Source organism: Pollicipes pollicipes, unplaced genomic scaffold (assembly GCF_011947565.3).
Source record: "Pollicipes pollicipes isolate AB1234 unplaced genomic scaffold, Ppol_2.1 Scaffold_6909;HRSCAF=8186_pilon_pilon_pilon, whole genome shotgun sequence".
NCBI lineage: Eukaryota > Metazoa > Arthropoda > Thecostraca > Pollicipedomorpha > Pollicipedidae > Pollicipes > Pollicipes pollicipes.
In genome coordinates this window covers 2,349-20,572 of record NW_023596957.1, presented here as the reverse complement: position 1 = coordinate 20,572, position 18,224 = coordinate 2,349, and the positions used below count along the sequence as shown (strand labels likewise).

Here is an 18,224-nt window from a genome sequence, read left to right as displayed (position 1 = left end):
TTGACCTAGCCAGAACTATGGACATCCAGCTCTAGCCAGGCGACATTGACCGCGCTCATCGGGTCGGTAGACCTCAGCCCACCCCGGACGGCGGCAGCCGCACCCGACCGTTAGTCGTCAAGTTTGTGTCCTACACGAGGAGGGAAGAGGTATGGAGCGCCCGTCAGCAGTTGCGGACAGCTCACCCACCTAGGCAGTCCTGTCTGACTCCAGACCCCATCACAAGGGCGTATGTAACTGTAAACCTGACTAAAAGGAGCCAGAAAGTGATGTGTGCCGCTCGCCAGCTCAGACGAGACGACAAAATCTGGGCAGCCTAGAGTGATGGCTGCGTAATGAAAATGAAAACAGCGGAAGGAAGCAACACACATGCAATTAAAACAGAAGAGGACCTGCACAGGATTGTCGGGGCGGCTGAGGCGACTCGTCGTCGTACGGCAGCCGGGGCAGCCGCCCCCACTGACGACCGCGGACCGGACAACGCAGACGCCGCGAGTGCTGCAACATACGCTGTCGTTGCGACTGCCGGGGAAAGCAGGTAAACCTCATATGCCAGTACGAAATGCGCTTTGCTTACACCTCAGCCGAAATCTGGTAGCTGTGTGTAATACGGTGGCCACGGCATTTGTACTTTGTTCGTATTTCTAAGAAGTGTGTTGTCAGCTTAGTTTAGTGGTCCCAGTGGTTCTCACTTATTGCTGCGATGTAACTTTTTAGAATGCACGTCGGAGCGATGCTGACCTTGTTGCATTCCTGATTGTTGCTTCATGCTGTGTGTTTATTGTGGTTGATGTATGACACTTATGCTCGCGGCCATCATTTCACATCAGGCGTGCTGTGCTGACTATTTGTGTCTACTTGACTGTATCTGCATTTGTCAACGGCAACTGTATTTCTGTTGGTTTGAGATCCATGGCTCACAATGTGATATGCTCATATCAGGTATGCCTTGCCCCAGTGATATAGTCATGTTTGATACATGATTAGAGAAGCCAGTCTGCTTATTTCTTTTCTGTTCTCCATCATAGCCTTTTTGTGTAATTGCATCTGCCTTATTTTCCACATTGTTACTCGTGCGACTCTCATATCACTGTCAACTTGTTACCAGTTCCTGGATGCTGCTTCGTGTCCTGCTGCCAAATCTAGCCTGCTGCTACCAGGGACTTTTTCTGACAGCATTCAATCAACCTCTTCCGCTGGGACATTGGAGATGGGCTGCTCAGCAGATGCTGGTATTTTTCCTCTATCCCTTTCATACCTCATGCCATACCACTATCCAGTTCTCACCCACTCTTTTCCTTCAAGCACACATCTTACCTTCACTTCCTCAGCTCCTGCACACAAATGCTCAAAGCTGTCACTTAGACTATATCCTGACATTGAAATTTGCTTAATAATCAGTAGGCTGGAAATCATCCCAGGACCACTAGCAGCCAAGAGTGTCACGATATTACATGTCAACATAAACAGCATCACATCTCCAGGACGCCTGGACGAGCTTGCACTCTTCACCACATATAACGACATTGACATGTTGCCTCTGACTGAAACCAAACTTGACTTACAGGTCCATCCTAGCTTGTACAATTGACACAACTCCCACAACCCAATGACTAAGCACAGGACTCGACATGGAGGGGGAGTAGCAGCATACTTTAAATCAACACTCCCAGCAAAGAGACTACCTGATCTCGAACTGGAAGGAGTTGAATGGGTTTGGTCCCTCACTGAAATCAAATCAGAAGTTATTGTGGTTTTCTGTGTTTTTGTCCCACCCAATCTCTCTAGCAGTCAACTGAGAGTTTTTAGATATCTTGTCAGACAGTGTTGGCACGACACACACATATAACCCCGCATCGATACTGATATTGGGAGATTTCAACGCTGGTTATAACTATCTAACTAAAGCGCGCTCCACTAACCACAATGATACCTTTCCATTTGAACTCAGTCTGAAACGCACAGTTGAATCACTCAATTTGACACAGCTCATTGATCAGCCAACACACATTACACAAGACACAGCCAGCTTACAAGACTTAATACTGACATCCAACACAAACATCACATCATTGCAGGCGGTGGGGTACTCCCCTTTTTCACTAACAGATCACATTCCTACCTTTGTCACTATCAAGGTTGCATCACCACCCCTAAAGGCATCAACCAAACAAGTATGGGACTACACAAACATGGATGCAGACAAACTTTCACAACTTCTGGTAAACACAGACTGGGACAGAGTACTCGATCATGACATAGACACAGCGACAACTTTACGCAGACCATGTCCGCAGCAGCTGCTGAAGCTATTCCAACAAAGATAATCAGAATGAGAAACTGTGACAAACCTTGGGTCAATGCTGCACTAAAGAGAGAGATGAGGAGAAGAGACAGACTTCAGACTTGCTCAAAGGTATATGACTGATGACCACTGGGACCGCTGGCGACAACAAAGAAATTTCACCACATGCATGAACGGACGACTTAACAACCCCTTGCAGCATCAAGAAAACAACCTCTTGCATGCAAAGCAAAACCCACACACGTACCATCGCATTCTTAAACAAATGAAAGGACGGACACGAGCTGAGACAGTGCCACCGCTCGTGGGACCCGATTCAACTCCATTGACAGAAGACTTAGATAAAGCTAACCTACTAGCTAACTTTTTTGTCAATCACAACTTGCAACTGACGACCTACCTGTCCCCGAGACCGCGCTTGCGGATCCACCGCCCACGTCAGATAGCATAGCCATTATAGAGGATGAAGTACTGAGCGCACTCAACACTCGATCCAAACAGATCATGCGGTTCTGACAATCTCCCAGCGAACATATTAAAAATGAATGCCATATTGATAAAGACTTCACTCACTAAGCTATTCAACATGTCCCTAAGCCAAGGTATTTTTCCTTCCACCTGGAAAGAAGCAAAGGCTCATCCCATTTTCAAGAACAAATGGTCAAGCTCGGATCCTGCTAACTACAGACCAATCAGTCTACTCCCTTGTGTGTCAAAAATTCTTGAAATAATTATCTTTAATGATACCTATCAAGACCTAACTCAGAATGGGCTGCTCTCTGAGAAACAAAGTGAATACCGTCCAAAGCATAGCACATAAATTCAGCTGGTATATTTAAGTAAAAAATCTTTATGCAGCTTTGGGCCGAGGCAATGACTTTACAGCCATTTACTTGGACATTAGTAAATATCTTGACAAGATATAGCATAAGGGTCTCCTACTCAAGTGCAATGACTATTGTGGTTTGCCAGGAACTCTCCTAAATTGGCTGGAATCGTATCTCTTAGACCGTAAGCAGATAGTTAAGGTAGGCAACAGTTTCAGCACGCCTAGAACCATACATGCTGGGTGCCCGCAAGAGTCTGTTCTGGGACCTCTCCTTGCACTTATATATCTTAACGACCTAGCCGACAAGACTGATAATGACATATTGTTATTTGCCGACGATCCCACGTTATACACAGCTCACTCGCACGACCCAGTTGCCGTACAAGCGGCACCCCAACACGATTTACGTATCATTCAAGAGTTTGGCAAAGGCTGGCTCATCACGTTCAACGCCACGAAAATAATTCAACAAAGATTCACCAACAGAAACACGCATAACCCACCGCAGCCGGCATGTGATGGCCGCGGTGGGTTATGTGTGTTTCTGTTGGTGAATCTTTGTTGAACTGTTTTCGTGGCGTTGAGCGTGATGGATGGGACCGGCATTTGAACAGCTTCTCTACCCACTATCGCGACCTCTGCCTCGGCATATCCTCAACGACATATATACGACTTACATTCTTCCTTTGTTTGATTATGGTGACGTAATAAACGACGGACTTTTGACGATCAGCGACTCCCTTAGACTTGACAAATTACATTAAAGAGCAGCAGGACTAATCACCGGTGCACTCTACAGAACACACACTCGGGCACTGTTGGACGATTTGGGATGGAACACTCTCAAATCACGAAGAAACATGCAAAAACTGACACTGTTCCACGCCCTCATACACAACCAACATCTACTGCCAACAAACGTCACTGCACTTCTACCTGACACACGAGCACTTGCAACATGACGCCCACTACACAATGCAATGACACTCACATTACCACCGAACAGAACCTCAACATACCGAAAATCCAATATTTCATCAACTACGAGAGGATGGAACCAGCTTCCGCTTGAGGTGTCATCTTTCCAACCTTCTCGTTCCTTCAAACGGGAAATATACCAGCGCTGCGGTATGGCCGCGCCTCCGGTGTATCACAGCTTTGGATCCAGGCATAGTAACATCTTCAATACTAGGCTGAGATTGTAAATGTCAGACCTGAATGCCCACCTGTTCGAAATTCAAAATCAAACTACGCCTGGTCTCTCTTGCTTATGCGGCTATCCATATGAATACCCTGAACACTTTGTACTGAACTGTCCCCGCCACTACGAAATCCGAATTTCAATGCTACGTAAAACAGATTGTATCATTTCAAACTTTTCTGAGCTCACTCGCAACGAGCAACTAAGTATCTATCTTAAAGGTAACGATTTACAGGATCGCAATGGGCAGCACATAGGAAAAATTTTCCAAACATTCCTTTTTCAGACCAAACGATTCGCCTAAAAACTTCCAGCGGGCGGGGGCAGCAGACGGGCCACTGGGTGGCGTTGCCGGGCCGGGCGTACGCCGCTGGCCCGAGACGGCTATATGTGAAGACTGGAGTGGCGGCGGGCGCCCGGCCCGTGTCGGCTTATGGATCGGGCGGGTGGGCGGTGTGTTGTGGGTTCCCTGGTGGCGATGACCATATCTTGTTATTGTTAGGAGAGGGGCTCAGATTCAACCGTTCCGCTTATGCGCCAATCCACTCATAACATCATGTACTGCTTAATGTCCATAATCAAAAATAAACATCAAACATCAAAACCAGAATGTAACGCCGGCTGTAAAAAGTGATCGCTCCCCATTGCTGTTTCCAGCATCACTTCTTCACTTCCGTTGAATGTCCCGGGGGAAACGCCTTTTTGTAGCGAAAAACAGTAAGGCCGCTCAGTTTCAACCGAGCATCCCAATAATTTTTGCTTGTATTTCATGTCCCGAAAACTCGCAACATTGGAAGGTCCTCTCCCGCGCACGTGTGCTAAGTTCCACTTATGTTAGATCCCAGGGTAAGAACATCCCGTCACCTCCAGGTCATGCAATACATTTTGGTCTGTATTGAGCCTGCCTTGGATGGTCGCCATTCGGAAAGTTGACCGTTCTGTGATTCATTGTTATCTGCCGCCTAGCTCGCATGATCGGTAAGCCGGCATGCCAACCAATGCTGTGAAATAATGTATCCAATGCATTATCCCGAACATGGTAGATCACATTTGCTCCTGGGATTCCTGGACAGATGTGCAATTTGTTTTCACTATCCGTATTGGATACCGCGGTGGCGTTCGAAATAGCTTTAGCTTGGGCCTGAGGGCCATTTCCCGGACCGGAACAAAGCCGGGGGCAGCGATTTACATTGGTCGGGGCTGCAGCGTCTGCCGGCGCCCGGCTGCGCCTAACGGAGGCCGTGTGTTGGCAAGGGGCCCCGAGTCGGCCAGAGGCAGTGTTCGAGGAGGCCTGAAGAGCCTAAACGGCGCACCGGTTCCGACGATCCAAGGTCCGATGGGAGGGAATGACTGATCAGGGTCCTATTCAGGAGCCCCGACCTGCAAAGACAGGTCATCGAACAACAGTCAATGGAGCTCTTTGCGCCAGTCAAGGACCTCCTGAGTCGATATGGACCTATATGTCGGTCAGACACCACCAGTACCACACGGTCGGATCTGTGTTCTGGATTCCTGACGGCCCCCAGTACCGAACGATGAGCCCTCCAACTCAACTCCAGCATAGGCCCATTAAGCCAACCTGAGGTCTCTGTGCCAATTTTTGGACTCCCTGCCTCGGTCAGGAATGTTGCTGCGTCAATGAGATCTCCTGCATCGATCCGAGGTCAACGGTGGTCCGCGTGGGTCGGACGGCCTCTCGCGTCAGGGAAGGGACCAATGTGATATGAATTATCCCTCAAAGGGTTCCCGGATCGGCCAGGTGGTCCCGATTCGTGTCACCGGGATGGCTTCTGGAAGACACCCCCCGTTAGGACGAAATGGTCCTTCAGCCCTCGACCGGGAACAATAATGTGCCTCCTAATGCTCATTTTAGGAGGGGGCCTATTGCCGGAAATAAATGAGGGGTCTCATTGGTGTTTAAAATAAAGGGTCGAAATTAATTCAAAGGCGAACGAGGCTATTCCGTGATTGGCTGAGAACGTTCATCCTTTTGCAGAATCGATTAGTGAAACAAATTATCAAAAGGTTCGAGCCTGCACGCTCGCAGGCTCGGAAGCAAGGTCAATGATAGCCTGGTTTGCAGTTTCCGTAAAACCAAAGGGCGTTGGCCACTGCAAGTAACACCAGGCGGGAGGTCCCGTGAGCGTGAGAGCAATAGCCGTGGAAAAATACTTCCGAATATCTTAGAAAACTAATTCGTACGGTTCAAATGTCACATTGGCGTATCTTTTTAAAACTTAAACGTTGTCCTTCTTGTTGACGTAGGACAACATCAAAGCTATCCTTAAGAATATATGGACGTTGACGTCCATACATTGTTCCTTTAGTCCCCCAGGTCTACCAACAGGTTCAGGTCCCACTTCGTGCTGCTGCGAAAGTTGTCCGTTCAATTCATCAGTTTAAAAATCGCATAGGTGAAATATACGCTCGGCTACCTTTTAAATGTACGGTTTGATGTAAAGCGTTCAAAGGTCCTCCTGTTGGATGTGTCATCATGTTCGCCCACCCGCTGGCCACGACTCAGAGTTAGCCACGAGGTCGACGTTAGCGGGCTGCCGTTGGCGTCGAACGCCTCACGTAGAGCTTTTTGCCAAGATTTGCGAGCGCGCATGCTCAAAACTGCGTTATATAACCTGTACCATTAATCGATTCCGAATTAATGTTAAACATTTCCAGACAAACATGGCCTGGCCACGAAAATACAAATGGTTGTCCCACTTCGATATACATTTGCGGGTTTCTTGATATCTCTGTACATCCCAGATAAAATTCTGACAAAGCAAAGCGTTGAAGGGTACTTCTTTCAAATGCGCCATCATTTTCCTCCACCTGTTGACCACGGCTTGGTATAAGCCGAAGCGTCGATGCCACGTGACCTATGGAGACTGCAGCGCCTCGCTTCGAGATTTGTGTTGCTAAGAAATGCGAGAACCCACGGTCAAAAGAAGTTGTATCACTAATCCACTTTGACTGAATGTTGAACATCTCCAGGCAAGCATGGCTTGTTTATGTAAATGCGCATTGTTCGCGCATTTTGATCTTTAATCTACATTTCCGGCCCTTGACATCTCTATAAACCCAGATAACACTCTGGAAAAGATTTTGAGTTGCATCGTTTTAAAAAGGGTCCGTAAACTGGATTATTGTAATCAAAAATACTGGCGATTTATTTCATCAGTCGCTTAACGCTCGATTTATTGAAGGTTATTTACTGAAAACTTCAGGCAGAGTTGATCTCGCGGTATAGCTTCTGGTTTACGCTTCGGTTATGTAGGATAAAAACTATACCATATATATATATATATATATATATATATATATATATATATATATAGCAAAGGATAGCATGCCTTCATTAACAAACAGGCCATATTCAGCGATGCTGTTTTTTGGGGGGCCATTTGACATCAAGGAGCCTTGTCAACCCTGTGCCCCCCCCCCCCCCCCCCCGGGTTACCAAGGCTCTGGCTGCGCGCCTGCACGCAGGCCATGCCGATTTGGAGAAACAGCTACCACCCGCTCCTGGTTAGCCTCTACACGAGACCGCCGTTTCAGTGACATGTCGAGTGCCGACCGTCATCAGTCAGCTGGAGGAGCTGAGTGGAACTTGGGCTGTGGTAGTACCCACGCCGAGGCTCGCTGTTCAGCTGCTCCTCTCTTCACCGTCATGTTGTTCTCGTGGTTTTCCTCGTGCATGCAGCTGAAAATTCGTCAGCCCTAGTGGGCGCGAGCGTCGCTGCTTGCATGAGCAATTTCAGTGCGCTGTGCGGCAAACATCAAAGCTGTAAGTCGTGCGACATCACGCCTGCGTCCCGCCACTTCACGATCGCCATTCCGTTTGTGGAGACCTGTGCCCAGGTGTGCAAAGTGAAGACATGTGCCTGAGTCGCAGCAATGCATCCCAAAATTGATCGCTGTATCCTGGACCTTCCCGGAAGGAGGATCTTCCTGAATCCAGGATTCATTAACAAATTCATCGAAGCATCTCCTGCAATCCAGGATCCATTTTCATCGATTGTGAAACGATCCATTTCCATCAAAATTCTGGAACTCTGGATCGAATATTTGTACTTAAGTCGAATCAGCCTTTGGACTTTGGGTTTATGAGAGATCTCAGCTCATGCCTGTCTGGGTCCCATCCACAGTTTTGGTCTGTTTCTTTTCTGTCTCATCGTAACGCTTCCCTTGTCAAAACCTGTCACATTTCGTACATTGGTGCAGGGGTATCCAGTTTAGTTCCTGGCAGCTGGCATACTGATACCGGAGCTTACCTCTGTTGTGAATTATTATCGAGCACAGACAATAAATTTCAACGAAACCAAAGCAATGCAGTTAGCTTCGTAAGCTACTATTATTTGACATCACCTGACACTCCACATGAATACGCGGCTATGACGCGTCATTTGTCTGAGAGATAAAACAGCATGTCAGAAACAACGGAAAGAGATGAGGGATAAAACCGTAAAAACGCATGGATGCAAAAACAGTAGAAGATAACCCTACCACACAAAAACTGATCTGGTAGCACACTTAAAACTTGCCGAGTCCAGCTGTCTAACATCTACCGGCAACTCGTTCAGAAGACAGGCCGCTCGCTGCGCGAAAGGAAGCTGTCCTGCCGCCGTGCGCACCGTCGGTAGGCGCAGGTTTTGGTCCATGCGGGCGGGTCGGTCACTGATCTGCGCGTCGACGTAATTTGAAATAAACAGGCAAAATCTGCAGGCTCGCCTCAATCACGGGCTTTGCGCACAGGAATAACGGCGTGCACTTCAAACGTTTGGCGAGGCGTGGCAAAGTACAGGTCATCCCGCGCGCGAGGCACGTGGTCATACTTTCGGAAGCCAGTGACTACTCTGATAGCGAAGTTTATGACTTTCAGCAATCTGGCCTCACTGTCCAGCGTCTCACTCGCGAGACGGCTAGAACCACGCTGGTCAGCAGCACTCGTTGTGAGAGAAAATGTTTTGGCAGGTGGAGGCAGATTGGGAAGCACTTTTGCACTTTTGCACTTTTTTAAACGCAGCTTAATATCGGAGTTCTTCCCTTTTGCCTGCGGCCCTTGTGCCACGTACCTAGTGGAAACATTTTCCCGCATCTCTGCGGGGGGGAGTCATTCCGCAATAAACCGACAAGTGGCATTACGTTGGGCCCAACAGCAGAGCAAATTTTTCGGTGACCTTTAAAACAACTACTCGAGAACGAAGCTTTGATCATTTACACTTTTCAGAGAAATCTGCACTTTCGTCGTCCAAGACAAAGTTCAGCAGTTGATTGGGATGTGTCACTAACACGCGAAATCCTTTCGTGGTATGTTGACCAGAACCTAGACAGATTATGTACAGCATTTGTTGCGCGCTATCAAACAGGAGTAAACATAACACTATTGCGGCCATGCATTTCTACAGTACCTTTTAGTAAAACTTATTTTTACCGGAAGTAAAAGCCTGGCTTCAAATACAAAAATGTATTTATTTTCAGACGGATTAGTTGCGCAGCACAAGAACAGGTTAAATTCTTTGAACGTTTCCTTGCATGGGGAAAATACGAGAGGCAATGCGTTGCCATATGTCACGAAAAGAGCCCTTGCGACGGGGTTGGGGGACCTTGACAAAGGTCGCCGCCATTGCCAGCCTACCGCGACCACATTCTGATAATATTCTCTAGGCCGAGAAGCTATGTCGGTACTGGCAGGGCGAAGCTGATGTGCAGACGGTATGCCTGTTCGTACCAAAAGGAGAAGTCCTTTAGACAGAGGATGAGCTTAGCATCAGACTGGCTACGGCCAAGACTTGAAGCGACACTTAAGGGTCACAGGGTGACCCCAGTAAGTGTTCAGTCACTGTACGTTAGTTAGATTCAGGCGCGGGGGGCGAAGAAGCAGTCGCGTGATTTCAAGAGTTTTGATGAGTTTGAGTGAGTTAGACTGTGTCACTTGCCCACTGAGTCGACTTTCACGTGCATGTGACACATCGTGTTGTTAAACTTAACGTCTTTTCACAATGCGCTCATTTTCTGCCGCCTGTGCGGAGAGACGCGTGGGCGATACTGCGCCATTAGCCGACGACAGATGGCGCGAATGAAGCGTCATCCCTTCTCGTGGAATTGTTTGCACACCTTTCCCAGTCAATGACCATTTTTTATTTTTCGATCATCGGTTTCAAACCTTTCTCTATCACGTGCAAATAAGAAAAGATGAAAAAATCGCGTGGGGAAATGATTCTGCATACACTGAATATTGTAAAAAACATAACAAAATTCATGTCATAATGAAATATTAATATTTCTCTGCAATGACGATTCCAACCACGACACGCCCGGAATCTGCGAGGTTTTGAAATCATTTTTACATGAAAGTTTGTACGGTTATCCTTCATCGTAGCAAAACAAAACAATAACAAAAACGCCGCGGGACGCAGCCTTTCAACCACAAAACTCGAAAAACCCGGAGGCCGTATCTCCGAAACTGTTTTACTGGGTGATTTGAAAATGTCACAGAAGGCTTCGGACGCCGCTGACAACTCCTGTTACTCATTTTCGTTAGAATTCGAGAGATAAGTGTAAAATTGACCTTTCGACCTGTTGATTTGTCGTGGAATCTCCCAGGCAGAAAAACTGGCCCAGGGAAGATAACAACCGCGAGCCAAAACCCGGATTCTATCTACATCGAAAAAAGGCTCTCAAAAAGTGGGACTGGATTTCACAGACACGGCGACGAGACCACAGAAACAAGAGCGGAGGTGGTCAGGTAGTCTGAGAGACAAGAAGAAAAAGGTCTGTAAATGGCCATGGAACGAAGAAAGACAAACGACGCTGACGTATGCCAAAGTCATCAAAATGGCATCACAGAATTGCATATAAGAAATTGTGACATTAGCCGTTTATCTAAGACATCAGCGCACTGGAAGTTTCCAAATTACCTTTCAAATGTGCTTTTTCCATGAGGCTTCATGAGACACCAAATAATTTGGTACGAAAATGGCTGCTTTTGCATCAATGATGATCCAAATCTTGGGTCATCATCAGACATCAATGGGCGTGATGCAATTGTATTGTCCTTCAGTTGTTGAAACACGTTTATCGAACACAGAATAAGTTTACAGGCTGGAGCCTCTTCATAGAAACGAAGTACTCCGAAATGAACCTCTTTATATGAATTTGTGTCTTTTGCCCTTGCCTTTAGCTCACTCAAATTCTAGGATAATACCAGGCCTAGCAACGGTGCGGATCGGCCGCAGGCGTTGGATGCTAGACTGGGCCCTGTTGTTCGCATCAGTGTCGCTTGGAGCAAGGCAATCTTTGCTGGATATTTCATTCAAAGATCAGTCATCGTGGACTATGTCTAGGTAAGCAAGCTCTATAAATAACACATGCCTTTTAATATGGGCGCAGCCGGAAAACAAAGGAAGCATTTGGCCACTTGTGCGCCAGAAATGTCACCGAATCTTTTTCAAAGATCCAAAAAGTTTTGGTGGGAAGAAATCTGGCACTATATCTGCGCGTCCAACAAAAATCTCTCCCTTTTTTAGAAACCACAGTTTAACCAACATCTACATCTTGAAAACGCGCCTTTAATCTCTTCAGTGCATTTCTAGCTGGAAATTGCTCATGAAATCTGATCGCTTCTGAAATAATCAACGAAACTTCTTATAAGTTTTCAGAAGTTTTTTGTCGTAGTCCTTCGGGAAAACGGCTATACTGCGAGACGCTCTTAGATCGCTGGTGCAGGAAACTTGATGATGCAGAACATTTCTCTTTTGCAGCCATTGTGGGTCATTCTATGTATTCCTTGTCATGCAGTACATTGCTCAGCCCGTAGCCAGAGTGGGTAAGGGATAAAGAGTGCCCTCTGGAGCTCCAACAGCGCCCCAAACGCTACGTTTTCATCACCCATTGCGTTACGATTTTGCTTTCTAAAAAGACAGATGGCTGTTGAAAATCATATTATGGTGTGGATGTGAAGTATCGATAATCTACGCGCCTCCCTTTTCTTAATTGCTTCTTTCCCCGTGCGGCAGCAAGATTGCAAGCGACCATGTTCAGACAATCTTCAGGCATCTCCTTAACGCTGGCATTCAATGGGCGTGATGCATTACTGCGGCGGACAAATTGAGGAACTTTCAAAGGCATTTTCAACTTCCTGAACGGGTGCAAACTGGAGGGCGAGAAATCCGGGCTGCAAGGCGTGTCCCAACGCCTCGTAACCGAGTTCTGCTAAAATCTCCTTGTTTCTCGTGCCGCGTGGGGGCGAGAATTCCCATGACCTAATCTATACTGTTGCGGTTGCCATGACGATTCTAGTGATGCTGTTATTGTATGTTGCCAATCTTTTTCCAGACTTCAGCTCTCAAAACGCTGCTGCATTTGTCAGTTCTTTCCAACGGTGTAATACGCTAAACAACGGGCTTGAAGCAGCCATTGTTCGCGCGGTGCGAGTTTTAGAAGCACCCCGTGAAAGACCACATGGTTGGGTATAGTTTCACTGTTTTTTACTTCCACTTCACGGAGTCGCATTTCGCCATAAGCCGTAACGCCTCTCCATGCAGGAAACAAACCTAACAAATCAGGTAAAGGGATTTTGGATGCCATTCAAGACTTCCAGCTGGATATGTCATCAGCAGTACCCCCTCTGCCAGCGTCCCGTTCCTGAAAAAACCGTGATCGCGCTAACCGCTGTATATTTCCTTCTGTCCACGCCCCCATGTGTTTTTACAGAACACCATCGTCCCCGCCGCATCCGCGTCGTTCGCCGCCGATCCGCGCCGCAGCATCCTGGGCGCTTGCGTCACGGAAACACCCCAGCGCGACGCGCTGTTACCCGTTCAGGGCCCATTAACCTCCGTCCATCTGTCATGCTCACCCTTCCGTCGCGCCCGAGGCGGCTGACTGAGCCGCGCACACCACGACCTGCGCCGAAACACCTATTCCAACTGACTGGAACCCCCTATGCCGGTCCACTGTCCTTGTGTGCCTGGCTGCGGCGACAATGGCAGCGGCACGAGCGGGCTCGCTTACACGCCAGTGAAGTCCGGGGTTAAATTAGTAGCGATTTGTTAACGACAAGCGCCTATTTCAGTCATAGCGCCACGCAATGTCGTGCGACACTCAAGGTTGGGTCTTGGGTCAAATGACAGGCAAATGCGTATCACCCAAAATCATTCGGCCAATTCCGGATCGCTAAGCACTAGAATGTTACTCAGTGCAAATACTAGCGTCCGTCCAGAAGTCCTGACGAAGGGAAACCCGAAGTTTACATGCTGCATTCGCCCGGCTGGCGCCCGTTTCGCCGTGAATTTTGATCATATTTCATCTTTTCTTTTGTGCCGTGAATTTTTCATCTTTTTTGATCACATGAGTTTCAAATATAACTGCACCGAAGTGATAGCAAAGGCTCATATAGCTGCACTTTGGATACGCCCGTTAGCATGACATTGGGCAGCATTGTGCCTGCTATCGTTCCATGCTGGAATGACTTTCAGCAGAGTAACACAGAAACGTGTGAATTCAAAGTATGTTAACATCAGTGCAACGTTTAGTTTAGCTGTAATCCACGGAAGAGCCACCAAACCAGAATCGGCGCTATTTTGGAGAATGCCTATGGGACGAAATGTTTGTCATGTATATAGTTCAGCCCGAGTGTGCAAAATATTGATAATAGTAAGGGGAGATAACAGGGCCCTTTCCAAGCCCATAATCTCAAAGCACGCGAAGTGCTATGCACGTGTGGACATGTATACACTGGTGCATCGCAATATACGAGTGGCATGCTAGAAGGGCGTATTTCACCTGTCTCAAGAAACAGGATTTTGTAAATCTTATTTTAAAACCTCTGAAAGCCTGGGCTTCTTGGCTAGTGTCAACATAGCTGCTCTAATGCAAAAGATATTCATACGTCCTGTCAGTTTACACATTCACACTCATCCATCAGAATGCGTGGTGCAGGAGGGCAATGCATCTTGCAAAGCATGCCGTTCGCCAAAAGATCTTGTCATTAACAGGGGGAAAGTTGTTGATGTGAACAAAGCGTGTCGCACAACGCAACTTAAACGCAGCTATTTGCTTACATACAGTAACGGCCACAAAACCGGGGCAAAGAACAAGCCGCCGCGGTGAGCCGGCCGGCCGCCAGAGGCGATGTGTGTGACGGCCGGCCGCCGCGGTGAACCGGCCGGCCGCCAGGGGCGCTGTGTGTGGCGGCCGGTGGCCAGGGGCGTCGACGATCACGTGGGAAGGCGCGGCTGACATGAATATCATGCATGAATCAATCAATCATGCTCTGTATGAACATAAGCACCCGCAGTGTTCAGGAAATACATAGTCAAGCCGCCCATCAGGCACCATCCCCAAAAGCCAGCAATGCATACTCATGGTGCTGGATGCGGCGCAGGTGCGGTAGCCGCGCCAACTACAAAGCAACCATCGAACTAATGCGTTGTGAGCCGACTTAGAGTTCAGGCAGAGCCGACTTAAAAAGCCGCTTGCCGCTCTCTGCAAGTGACAGGGCATCACGCCCAGATGTTCGCCCGGTCAGGGCCTGTCGAGCTGTCGAGGGCCGACTGTCTGCCCGGTCAGGGCTTGTCGAGTTGTCTAGGGCCGACTGTCTGCCCGGTCGGCGCCGAGGGGCGACCGAGAGCGGAGCCGGCGATACCGGCAGTTTTCCATGCTCTTCGTTATTATATATAATATATATATATATATATATATATACACACATATATATTAGATATATATATATATATATATATATAACGGTACGCATATGTTGATGTCACATTTGCAACGTCGACGCCGCCGACCAGATTTTGAGGGCTGTGACGCCGCGTCGGCGGCTAGAAACCGCCGACCAGCGGTCTTTTGGCGGAGACTGTCAGACTTCTATCCCACGACGGAAAACACTTGAATAGGTCGTCACACAATGTAGGGGCGACCGCAACCACTCATGCAGCTTCTGGCCTAAAATTTCCGCCCGTATGTGCTGCAGGACCCGGAATGGCACGATCTGGCCGGTACACACCAGTGGCCAGGCGCCATCTTCAGTGGCCAGGCGGCCAGGCGCAACACACGTATTGAAACAACTCGGCAACCCATGTGGCCATGCGAGAATGGCATCCCTCACACCGTTCAGACGTCGCGCCTCCATCTCAGCAAACACGCACAGATAACGCGGGGCCGAAAATTGGAGAGGGCAGGGGGAGGATCTCTCACACGCTGTACATGGAGGGAAAATAGGAAGTGGCAGCGGCCGCTGAACAAAGTGGGTAGTATTGATTTTGAACTTGACAGAAAGACCAAAGCTTATATCCCCAAATTTTGCGCCACAATGAGGGGCATTAGAAGGTTACGCTAACCCTCGTCCTGATAGGAGGGGTTCGATACCCCCTGCCTCCCCCCCCCCCCCCACACCTACGATTTCCAATATCACCTCTCCAGGACAGCGTGCAGTCGCGCCCAAATTTCCGGCAGCCCCTGGAGCGGTCATTGAGCGTATTGTGACACAAAACATACGTCTAAAGCGTTTCTGGATTCTGCACCGCGAGGGGCACGGCCCGCGCGGGCAGCGGGCAGCGGGCGGCAATCGACGAATTTGCCGGCTGGGCGCCACAGGGCCGATACTGTTACATCAATGAAATGCTACATCTTAAAGATATGCTCCAAATGTACACTGACCATTCCTTGAACTCAAATTAAACAACAAATGTGTCCAAGTTGTTTATTGATATGTGGCATGGTTTCATAAAAGTGGGCATGTATAAACTGAAAGTTTGACTTTCAAGAAAAATTGATCTTTGACCTGGCATCATGTGGTCAATCAGCAGCCTTCAAACATGAAACCTATCAACAAACGCAAGATCTCCTTGGGACCAATGCGCTGACTTCTTCTGCAAGGCTCCATCTGTCCTCAGTTCAAAATGACCACCAAACATCCTCCCCTAACAGCCAGTGTTATTGAAAACATCTGGTCTGGGGCAAAGGAGCAAGGGATTGACATTATGAACAAAGTATTCTGTTTTTCACACATCAGGCATTTAATCTACAACACAAAGGCAAATGTTATTCCCAAACAGCTGCAGTCTTATCACTTTTAAGCTCTGTCTGCAGCCATCATGTAATGGACAAAGACACTGACACAACATAATGGACAAAGACACTATCATGTGAAGGAACTGCTGTAATGTATTCACTTCTGGCATGGTCCACTCTAATAACATGTCTGCAGTGTTATTGTGACATAAAAAGAAGGCTCTCATTAAAAAGGATTTCATATAAAATGAATATATTTTATGCAAGAGAATGGATCATGTCACCCATCTGATAAGTCAACAGCCAAATGCCACCATCCAAGACTAACAATTGTGTTTAGCACTCCACAAACACCACATCTATTTAAAGCCATTTTAATTACCAGCCAACAGCATCTACAAGTGCTGCTCCAGCCACTTATAGCAAAAATACTATGTATATGTGTATATATATATATATATATATTAATATATATATATATCATGCATACTCTCCCTTCCTACCTCACTACCTCCTCCATGACATTCTACCTCCCTGCCTCCCTGCATAAGACCTCCCTCCCTTCCTCGCCTGTCCCTGGCTGTTGGACTAGCCACCCGCAGCTAATTATGATACTTGGAGCATTATGTCTCACTGACTGCCAGGGCCACTTTGAGACAGACATCTTTATTATTATATTATTGTTGGATTCTATAGTGGCATAGCAGGGGCTTCATTCCAAGATCAAAAGATCCAGGGCAGAATGCCCCATCCACTATACCACCAAAGCCCTCTTTCAACAGGCACTATGGCATCCCAACAGGAAAGCACTATTAGCTATTGTGCCCCACTCATACTTGTAGACCTTCAACCAAAAATGACCTCTTTGTAACCATGAACTGATGCAAAAGTTGTCAAAATATTGTTGCTCTGCTACCCTCACCAGGAGCTTGCACTGTTGTAGCTCATAGTTCACCAACATGCTTGATCAAACATACAGTGGTTTACATGCACACATGACTTACATCCATGCAAAATGATTTTATAACACAGCATGTCCCTGACAAATAAAAAAGATGTTAAATGAAATCAAATTCATTACACACTACATGCTTAGCTACATGTGGGAGTAATGTCAGAAAATTAATTACTATCTAAATATGTATATACTATATACAGCTACAAACAAAAAAGCTTTTTAGATGTCTCTGCTGCATAAGCACAACATACACATTCTACAACACAGAATATCCACAACATGGTGAGCATATGTTATGAGCCCACTAGTATGACTCAATGCGTCTTCAGCTCCATTAATTCAGTACCACATCGAAGCCATAGGCCAGTAACTTCAGGGGTAAAAACATCAACAGAGTATTGTAATTTGCGTGGATCACCCACCTTAACCATGCGACAGCAGAATCCTCTTCCACCTACACCTGCACCACTACAATGGGTAGTCACACGGTTCGTCTCTGGACAAAGATGTATAACCCTCAGTTGTTATGGGGCGGGTAACCATACATGTACTCATGTGCCAAATCCTCCCGTCACTCCGGCCTTTACTATTCACACCAGTCCAGATATCGCTGACGTTGGCAACAACACGCGCATCCCCAGCGGGCAGCCGACCGTCTGTGAGTGCCGCGGCAATGATGACGCTGATGAATCGCTTCTCAAGAGCTTTTGGAATTTCCGTGGCTCTGAGCGTTCTGAGTAAACGAAAACTTCCAGGGCAGTTCGGGCACTGTCACGTCAGCACGTTACAACTGCAGAGTGGGAAAACCCGCGCGCTTCAGCTTGTTTATGCTGTAAAATGGTCTGAAATCACGGGTCTCGATTTGCATTCTTTGGAGTGGGCCACTGCCCCCCCCCCCCCCACCCCACGTCCG

The 18,224-nt window shown here is 47.5% G+C and overlaps 1 protein-coding gene across 1 annotated transcript in view; it reads right to left on the bottom strand.

Annotated features, from left to right (window-relative positions):
- LOC119108857 (putative uridine nucleosidase 2) overlaps positions 1–17,956 on the bottom strand; it is a 29,346-nt gene extending 11,390 nt beyond the window's left edge. The window contains exon 1 of the mRNA XM_037232399.1: positions 17,734–17,956. The gene's annotated coding sequence lies outside the window, so the exon portion shown is untranslated. The remainder of the gene's footprint in view (positions 1–17,733) is intronic.
- Positions 17,957–18,224: the final 268 nt, after the last annotated feature.